This window comes from Zalophus californianus, chromosome 6 (assembly GCF_009762305.2).
Source record: "Zalophus californianus isolate mZalCal1 chromosome 6, mZalCal1.pri.v2, whole genome shotgun sequence".
Classification (NCBI taxonomy): Eukaryota; Metazoa; Chordata; class Mammalia; order Carnivora; family Otariidae; genus Zalophus; species Zalophus californianus.
In genome coordinates, this window is record NC_045600.1 from 130,045,902 (window position 1) to 130,056,289 (window position 10,388).

Here is a 10,388-nt window from a genome sequence, read left to right on the forward strand (position 1 = left end):
AGGGACACGCCAAGTCCAGATTTTAAATTAGATTCACCTGAGCCCGGTCAGGGACCTGTCATCCTTCCGCTGGAATGGTAAAGGAAACAGGGGGGTGGGGGAGCAAAGGAAGAAAATCTTTGTAGCTGAGCCTACCTGACTTTCCTCAGTGGGAGACACATGAAGACTGTTTCATGTCAAGGAGAGGTAGTTAAAATGCAGACTGCTCACTCCTGGTCTCAGAATTCGGGAGGTGTGGTTCTTGCCTGTAGACCACTCGTCTTCCCTTCCTTTGATCTATCACTTGATGTAGAGGAAGGCTTTTATGTGTGATTCCTATATAATGGGTAATTTAGTCCATCCCATTATGAAAAAGTAGTAAGTGCAGTTCTAGTACATTCGCTTCAGTTATTCCTTAAAGTCGCTAGTAAGGTATTAGGCTCACACACTTTAAGTCCCTCGAGCGCTTTTGCTCAGTTGCTTATAATATAATTTGGGGGCTCCTTTTAGGCAGTTTAAAGCTAGTAAGTTGCAGGTTAAAAAAATACAATAAGGATGATGACATAATGAGCCAGCCTGTGCATTTGCATGAGAAAGGTGACCAAGGGAATATTTCAGCATATCGACCAAATACGACTTGTCTTATTTGTCACTGACATTAACATATCACCACAGATGCTAACTTTGGGGTCCATTTCTGGTCTCTTTATGCAATGAAGAGATCCTTAGAAAAATACCCTCCCTCTGCTCAAAGCCTGAGTACTGTATTTCTGAATTTGCTTCCTTAGCTGGTCAAATGGGAGTCCTAAACTAATCTATAAGGTGTCAACCACAGAAATCCTGGGTCTGCGGCTCAGACATGACCATATCTGAATGAAGCAGCTGCCCATAGGAAAGTTCAAGTTCACCAATTTCAGGTGAGCACTGCAAACTAAGACTAGTAACCCCAGATTCACAAGCCACACGTCTACCCTTTATTTTAAAATGACTCAAAAAGTTTTGGGGTGCCTGTCTGGCTCAGTTGGTAGAGCATGTGACTCTTGATCTCAGGGTTATAAATTCAAGCCTTGTGTTGGGTGTAGAGATTACTTAAAAAATCAAATGTTTAAAAATAAATAAAATGATTCGAAAAGTTTCAAGGTTGGAGAAAAAGTCTTCCCCCACATTTGCATTTCTCAGAGGAAATTCTATACAGACTGATATTTCTCTAAGAAAGGGTGTACTTTAAAATAATAATTGGCTGAATTGCCCTTTGAGATATAATTTTAAATCCTTTGAAATAGATACTGTGTGCACTTGACCTTTCTTGGAGAGGTCTTAAAGAAGCAGAGAAGAATGAAAAGGAACAATAACTTCCAAGATTCTATTTTGGTTGAAGAAACATGAGGGGGAGAAAAAGGGGGCTTCTAAGATCTAACAGGATGAAGTTTTTGATTATCTAACTCATTGGGGAAATAAGATAAGAATGTGTGCGTATAACCAGGGTGATCAAGTAATTTCTGAGTATACCTGACTGTTTTCTGGGCTTCTTACTCCAAAGCAGAGGGGTGATTTGTGGACCAGCATGCCTTGGCTTTGAAATGACAGTATTTGTGAACAGGACAGAGCTTGAAATGAACGGAGAACACAAGTGTAGGGTGTAAAACCTTTGTTGGCAACAGTGGGCAGAGAAGAACTTGTCCACTGAGGAGAGACATGCTAAGTCTAGAATGTCATCTCTTCTGCTTCAATGCCCAGGATAGTTTTACAGATTAGAGGCTTTTCTCCTCTTTCAATAGAACCAAGTAAGTTCCATGGATTCTGAAGTGAACTTGGAAGAGCAAACGTGGCCCGAATAATGGAAGGATTTCCTGCTAACCCAGTTAGATTGGGGCTAGGGTACTGTTTAGGTCCACAAATTCTTTGACGTTGCTCCCTTCAGAAAGTGCAGCTTTGACTCATCTTTGATGTGTTATCTTTCTCGCTTGGTTTGTTCTTTCTCTGGAAAATAAGCTGCCATGTTGTGATCAACATGAAGCCCCCAATCCCTGGCTAGCCACTTGTGAGGAACTGATGGTGTCTACCTCTAGACACATGAGTACCTTTGTACATTGCTTTTGCCACATGCTATTCATTAGAAGTTAGTCACTAGGTCCAGCACATACTCAAGGGAAGGGTTTACACAAGATTGTGTATACCAGGGAACAGGGACCTTTGGGGGCCATGTTATAGGCTATCATGAGGGCAAATTTAGTTTCAAAACCATATTTTAAGCATAAGGCCAATTTTCCTTCTAAAGATCTGGCTTGCTTTAGTAGTAAAGAGAATTTGCTGTAGATAATTCCTTGGTATAATGTGTTGTGGAACCCTGGGGAGTGTCCAAATGGAAAGCAAACCCCTGATTCCTCATCAGATCACAGTATCCGCTGGATGATATGTGAAGAGCACTATCCATAGTGTGAGTCTTTTCTCCCTATCAAACCAGGCCCTATAAATAATATCCATGTCAGAAACTCTTAGACTCAGGTAGTCCCAGAGTTAAGCCACTCACGTTGACTCCAGAGTCCAAGGAAAATGGTCTGAGGCATGCTTTCTACAGCGATAGGATTGTTCTCAAGAATCAAGGAAGACATGGATTGCTATGATCAAAATAATTCACTCAGGGGAATAGTCACTTTAATGGCATCTATAGAACTTCCAAGTAAAAAATTAATTTATAGGACAATCACAGGGAGAAAAAATATAAAGGTAAAACAGAAAAACAGTGCTTTAGAAATACTCTATTACCAAGCTAATCATAACTTTTCAGCACAGAATCCATTCTACTGCCTAACAGTGAGAGAGGGAGAGAGAAAGAAAAAAAGAGATAGAGAGACCTGAGATACCAGAATGATGCAATTCTCGGCCCTTAGAAATAGCAAAAAGATGAGAAGCAATAAATAAATTAATCATCTACAAATCCAGGTACTCACCCAGAGGCTTCTTTTCTCCCTGTGAATCTGGCCATTTACCTTCCCACGGCGTCCCCCTCAGGACTGCCTTGCCAAGTGAGTGAACGTTCCTCACTGGGTTCTGTCCCCCTGACCTTGTTGGCTTCTCACAGGTCTTCCAATGTCAAAATCCCTACCTCCTGAGTGTTGCTTCTTCTCTTGTTCTTTGGCTCTGACTTCTTTTCAGGACTTGCAGACACAGATTTGTACAAATACAATCTTTCTTTCTTCTCTCTCTTTTTCGAAACTCTTTGGAAGGACAGAATTGTGCTAAGACAGATTTTGTGTAGACCCACTAAACGTATCTCATAGTAACTCTTGGACCGTATGACTGACCAGTGGAATACTCTTGGGGAGGCTGATGTGTAGGGTCGTCAAGCCCCAGCACTGTGTAAGCAGAAGGTGGTGATATTTGTCCTAGCTGCTACAGCAGAGACAGGGCTCGTGGTGGCTGGATTTATTCCTCGGTGTCCTTCCGCTCCTTATGGCCAATAACTGCGAAACTGGAAAACAGCTTGAAGACACTGGATGTGTCTAAGATCTTGTGGATCTAAATTCCATCCCAGGTCCCTGACCACGGGACCCTTTAGATGAATTTATGCCGCAGTGAATAAATAAGGTATATACACAATTATCTGTGAACGAAACATTCTAACATGGAGTCCATTTTTGAATGAGCTTCTGAAATGTGGCTTAAGCCTTCCTCCTTGTACCAGCTGAGGAAACGCGGATGTGGTAATAAAACTGCTTTCTGCAAAATACATGTAATACTGATAATACTGATCCCACAGAATTCTGCGAGGTCTAGGGAGGGGAAAGTCACTAGATAGTACTTGGCATTTAGTAGATGCTCAATGAATGGGTCTCAGGCAGTGTAGACAAGTGAACAATAGGGATGGTTTATTGCATATTGTTTATCCTTTATTGCTTTATTGTGTTTACAGGTGTCCTCCATTCTCCCAAACTGGAAGCCACTAGAAGACACTAATCAGGTCTTAACATTCCGGGGACCTCAGTGCCTGGGCTGAATGGTTTTCATGGTAGCTACTCCTACTAAAAACAAACAACAACAGAAAAAGTTGATTGAACCCAAAAAGGTCTGGATTCAAATCCTGGTCTAAATTCTTTTATGACCAAGACTTCTGGGCCTTCTTTTGCTTACCTGTAAAAGAAGGGTTTTGTTTTGTGTTGTTTTGTTTTGAATCTACCTTTCAGGGTTGCAATGGAAAATGAATATGTTAAAGTAGGTAAAGCACGTAGTATGTTCATAAGAAATTTTAGGTCCCCCCCCTTCCTTTTACTCAAAATGGCAAGAATATCTCAGTCGTGCTCAAGCCCTGGATGGCCCTGGTGTTGTCTCTTGTTCAGAGCGTCCCTCTAAGTCCCAAAGGGCACATGAGTGGAGGCAGCGGATGAGATGTGTAGGAGGCCCTGACTGAACCCACCTCCTTTTCTTCTTTCCTCCTGCCCTCCCCACCCCTCCTGTCTACCTCCCTCCCAATTGATTGTATTAGATGATATGCACCCAGCCTGAGGGACATACTTCACCCTAGATCCACAGAATAATCTGCATCAACAAAACATTTGGATCAAGATGGGTCAAGGTTAGGGTGCACAGGTGGGGCTGGAACCAGTGGAAAACCAGGATCTTTTTCGGCTATAAAAAAGCAGTAGATGGTGGGCAGGCCAAGGTGAGGCGTGTCGGTTAGAGGTGTGATCCCCTGGAGAGGCAGCTGGAGAAATCAGTAGGGCCCAATTAGAAAAAGTTTGGGATGCTGTGTTCAGAGGTTTGGACCCCAACACATGGCCATCGGGAGAGCATGACTGTTGGGATTGGCAGAGGTGGAAAGATGGAAGGGGACATAGGACCAGGAAAGCAAGAGGCTGTGGGCATTCATCAAGGCATGGATGCTGGCACATCTTTATTTTCATTTTTCAAAGAACACTGATTTTGATGGTTTTCTCAGCTTGGGCTGCTATAACAAAATACCACAGACCGAGTGGTTTAAACAATAGACATTTATTTCTCACAGTTCTAGAGGCTGGGAAGTCCATGTTCAGGGTGCCTGAATGGTTGGGTTCTGGCGAGACCTCTCTTCCTGGTTTACACACAGCCGGCTGTCTGCTCCCCTCCCCCCACGGTCTTTCCTTGGTGCATGTACCTGGAGAGAGATCTCTCTCTCTCTTTCTCTTCCTCTTCCTCTAAGGGCACTCACGAATCCCATCATGAGGGTCCCAACTTCACAATCTCATTTAGACCTAAGTACTTCTCAAAAAACCCATTTCCAAATATTATCACATCGCGGGTTAAGGCTTCAGCATAGGAGCTTTGGGTGAAGACAGGGACACGAACATTCAGTCCGTAACCAGGGTGGTGCAAAATTTGACTCTTCGTATTTCAATACAGACAGTCAAATTAGATGACAAAAGTTGTCATTTTTTAATTTGTCCTTGTTTGATAAGTGCACCTGGAACCCCATGCAAGACAGACTAATTCATGGGTCTGTGCAAAGGAAGATATAATGCCTGCACTTATAATCCTCAATACTTTGAAGATTAAAATGTTCCTATCTTGGAAAAGGGAGGCCTGAGATTTTACTTATTACTAGAATTTCTTACCTCTATGCTGTCAAACAGGTAACCCATATATAAAATGTGATAGCTATCAGCGCCCCTGAGTATCCCTATCGGTGTCCACTATGTATCACCATAGACACCTTTGAATTATAAAGAAAGAAAGTCTCATGTTCAAAATCACTCCAGTGATTTTTGCAACATGTGCGTTATTTGAAATAACTCAGAATCTGACCACCAGTGTTTTAGAAATAGGCGTCTTCTTTTGAAATCATTGTCTTTCATTTAAATAAAAAAGAAGAGAGGTTTTGAAGGGTCCAGCAGGTAAAGATACACAATGGTAACTTTCTTCTGGCATTTTCCCAAGAGGTTGAAACATTGGTTTAGGACTTGGCTTACGAGTCCTTCACATTTTTGCAGAGTTCACAGCTGTTTAGGCTTAAAAGGTAATTACATTTAATTATCAGTGTCCGATAAAACACACACAGCCACTCTGGCCCCAAGTGGAGCCACGGCGATGAGATGGAAAGTTACACTTGAAGATGCAGTTCTGATTTTTGTGAAAAGAACTCCTTGCTCCAAGACTTCCCTGAATGTTTATCAGAGGGATATTACAGTCGAGACTCTGGATGTAAAGAATGGTGGGAGAGTGGAAGATTTATGTGCCAATTCTCAGATTTATTTTTATAGATTGTACTGTATCAATATGTAAAAATCTAATAAATATAACTCTTTAAAGAGGGGGCGGCTCTAATTTTACTGTTTCAGAGAAGAGGTTTGGCAAAAAGTCAGAATGTGCATTAAAAACACACTTTCAAGAAGTCTAATAAATAAAGTCTTTGAAATATGGTTTCCCAGTGAAAGGCATTTTAAATCATTTTGATAAAGAATCTAAATTAGACCTTTAAATAAGAAAGGCAAGTTTTCCTTAACTTATTATTTATAGATAGTTTGGAAATAAAATCTATGCAAGCTGATTTCTTCTTCCATTTTTTATAAGGCAAATAAATATATTGTCAAGTTTTAACAGCCCATGTGATTAAGCCAGAGGTTGTCGTCCTTAAAAGGGGGAGGGCAAAGGCTGGCTAGCTAGCATTTACTGAGTGCTTAGTACATGCTGGGTGCTGGGTGAAATGCTTTGTATTCACCGTCTTCATTGAGTCCCTGCTATAGAATTAAGCAAGCCGGTCCTGGAGCCAGAATGCCTATCCTGTTCTAGCTGTGTGACCTTCAGCAAATTCTTTACCATCACTGTGCCTTAAATTCCTCACCTCTAAATGGGCCCCGAAATAGTACCTGACAAATTGGGTAATTGGCAGGTTAATTAAGTTTGGAGGTGCAAAGTGCTTAGCACTGTGCCTGCTACATAGGAAATGTCAACAAATGCTAACTCAGTATAGTTGACCTCATTTTACCTGGGCTCAGGTGACGAAGGGATTTGCCCACAGGTGCATAGCTGGTTAGAGATAGAATCTGAATTCAAACCCTGGGTGTCAACTGTGTCTGGGGACATCCTCAGATCAGTGCGCATTTGGAATAATGCTATGCTCTTCACCACTTCCACCTCAGACTGTTGTGCTTTCTTTCTTTCTTTTTCTAAAAAAAGATTATTTATTTATTAATTTGAGAGAGAGAGAGAGAGAGAAAGAGAGCACATGAGTGAGAGAGAGAGAGGAAGAGCATGAGTAGGAGCAGCGGCAGAGGGAGAGGGAGAAGCAGGCTCCCCCACTGAGCTGGGAGCCTGACAGGGGGCTCGATCCCAGGACCCTGAGATCATGACCTGAGCCAAAGGCAGACGCTTAATCGACTGAGCCACCCAGGTGCCCCTCTGTCCTGCTTTCATTCATTCATTCCATCATATTTTATATATATGTCTGTAGGTTATATACCTATAGTATATAATATATACTATATTACTATATATGAATTATAGTATATTGTAATATGGTATATTATATAATCAAATTATAAGGCAATAATATATATAATGTTATATATATATGTAATACCTGATGCATAATGTAAGATATTTGACTTGTAATATACCATATAGTGTATCATAGATTAATGTATTATATATTACTATATATATAATGATGTAAGCATTCTTTATATTATTCATCATATATTATATTACACATAACATATTATATATTTATCATATAATATTTTCATATACTATACTATATGGCAATATGTCATAAACACACTATATAGTGCATAACATCCATGCATGTATACATTATACATATACCTGTAATATACATGTACATGCACATACATATGCATATACATACACATATACATTATACATATGCCTATAATATACATGCACGGTGCACATGCATGTGGACATGTACACACATATACATATCCATACACATATACATATACATATTTGTCCTGAGGACTTACTCTATGCCATGCCCTGGGGATGAGATGTGGCAAGAGAGACCCTATCCTATGGGACTGAACTCACAATAGAACAGGGCAGACAAGATGTATCGACAGTTACAATAAAATCATTAGCTGTTATGATCAAAGGAAATGCAGGTTGCAAATAGGATATGTAATGATTGCGGAGTAGGGGCAGCTCCCTGCTGGCTGATGAACGGGTGTTGACAATCTGGTTATTTTCATTAGACTCTATTTGCTCAGGTAGACTTTTAATTGACCAGAATGCCCCATTTCCTAAATATTTTGGATAACTGAGCTATGACTGAAACAACTACAGATATCAGAAATGATTAAGATGATGTTCAAGGCAAAGTTTATGCTGATTGCATGCTGCTTGGTAAAGTAGAAGGAAGATGTGCATGAGTCAGCCACACTTGGGTTAGAATCTTGTCTCTACCACTTATCTGTTCAGTGATTCTACTGTGACATTTAACTCATCTGAAACTCACTTGCTATCTCGTTAAAAGGGGGACGGTGTTTCTTTCATAGAATTTTTGTGTGTTCTGGTGATCTCCGCCCTCAGCTTCATGCCCAGCAGGTAGTTTCCTATTCCCTGGCAGGTGTGCAGGTAAAACATATCAGGGCACTGAAGAACTCCCCTGCTGGGGGTCGGGCTCCCCATCTGGGGATACTTGAATGCTGAGTAACTTGCCATAGCTTGAACCATTTTGGTGACAGACCATTCTTTCTATAGATTTGCAATGCAAGGGCTGAGCTTTAATTGGGATAGGAGAACATTTAGGGATTCTTGGAATTTGCTGTCTGTTATTGGGGAGTTCATCTACACATCTTCCCTTAGGTCAATGTGTGGGTCAGCTCTGAACTCTATTAGGGCAGCAGAGTTTGGGGCTACTTCATTGGCTGGTTTGGGATCCGTCGGTCTTTCACTTGCGTGCTCCAAGTCAGTTCCGGATTCCCTCTCTAACCTCCAAACCCTCCTTCTCTCTCTAGAAAATGACACACTGCCCTGAGGAAACATCTGATAACTTGGTAGTGTTTGGGGGATGACACATCAAAATGAATTAGAGTTGAGGTTTGTACTTAGTGACTCCCCTAGGTACTGATGTGAAAGGCACCGAACTCAAGATAATCACTGGGGGGAAGTATATGGACTTTCACATCCCTCTTCCAAATCTATCATCTCAAAAGCCTTGCTGGAGAACTTTTGCAGTGACTGAGGCCATCCACCTTCCACCGCTAAATTGCCAAAATGGTAGGAAGTGGGTGAGGGGTGGGAGGGGTGTTGGATTTATAAAGTCTCCTTTCCAACCCCTCCTATGCATGCACAGGGACACATATTTGGTGGGAAATTTATTCGATAAGCACTGTTTAAAACTATTTAAAAATCAATTTTTATTTTCAAAAATGCTGTGTAATGTCACTGAGGTTTAGATCCAAGCCTTTCGCCGTCCCAACTTAATAGCCAAATCCACCGAGGAAAATGATTTCTCCATCCCTCTCAACATTCATATTCAGGCGGACGCCGAGGGCCATCACTTTTCATATTAAGGTAATCCACATTTGTTTATATCTCCAGCACCCAAGGAAAACGAAACTGCCTCCTTGATGAATAAATTGTATTTCTCTGTGAGAAGAAAGACATACGGCGAGGCAGTTAAATGTCAAGAAAAATCACATTCAGAAGCGCATCTGAAATTAAAAGTATGCCATGAGATGTGACATTCTTAACTTCATTGCTACTGAGTAATTGTTAATTAGATTAATGACTGTCCGGTACGCTGAGCTGGAAACTTCATTTTCATGCAGTAAGGTGTGAGCTTGCTGCTTTGCCTGCCTGGGACTGATCTGGGGGCTTCAGAAACAGCTGCACGAAGAAGTGCAGCCATAAGGTTACTGCCACCGCAGCAAAAAATAAAAAAAAAAAAAGAGAGGAAATAAAGTCTCAAAAGCCTTCGAGTGTCTGTGCCTTCCTCCACAAACTCACTTGTCGATTAAATTAAAGCACTCCTCCCAGCTCAGTTCCCCAATCTTCAGATGCTTTTCAATAAACTGTTGGAGATCTTAGCCCTTGTGAGAAATGAATCATATTTTCTCTGTTGTACTTGATCGCTGTTGACTACTAATTCACCCCGTATTGATCTCAAGGCCGTATTTCTTACCGTTTAGATGGGGAATTATCTTGTGCTATTAAAATGTGGCCAAGTTTCAGAGGTCTTACAATCATTCTACCCAGAGGCCAACCTCATCCTCGGGAAGAGTGCAAGGACTGGGCATTCGGCCCTGACTTCTTGCTCTTTCATTTCTTGTGTCTTCTTTGGTTTGTGGGTCTATGGGTCAAGAGACCCTGTGATTTGGGGGAGGGAAAGAAAACACAGTGCTTAAGAAGGAGCGAGAGTAGGCTTATAAAGAGGTGGTCTCTTAGTAGAGAAGCTTGCCAAATTGCCTTAT

The 10,388-nt window shown here is 41.3% G+C and overlaps 1 long non-coding RNA gene across 1 annotated transcript in view; it reads left to right on the plus strand.

Moving 5' to 3' along the window:
- LOC113910505 overlaps nucleotides 1-9,885 on the plus strand; it is a 37,309-nt gene extending 27,424 nt beyond the window's left edge. Inside the window, exon 3 of the long non-coding RNA XR_003516066.1 lies at nucleotides 9,517-9,885. This is a non-coding gene — a long non-coding RNA (uncharacterized LOC113910505). The remainder of the gene's footprint in view (nucleotides 1-9,516) is intronic.
- The last annotated feature ends 503 nt before the right edge of the window (nucleotides 9,886-10,388 follow it).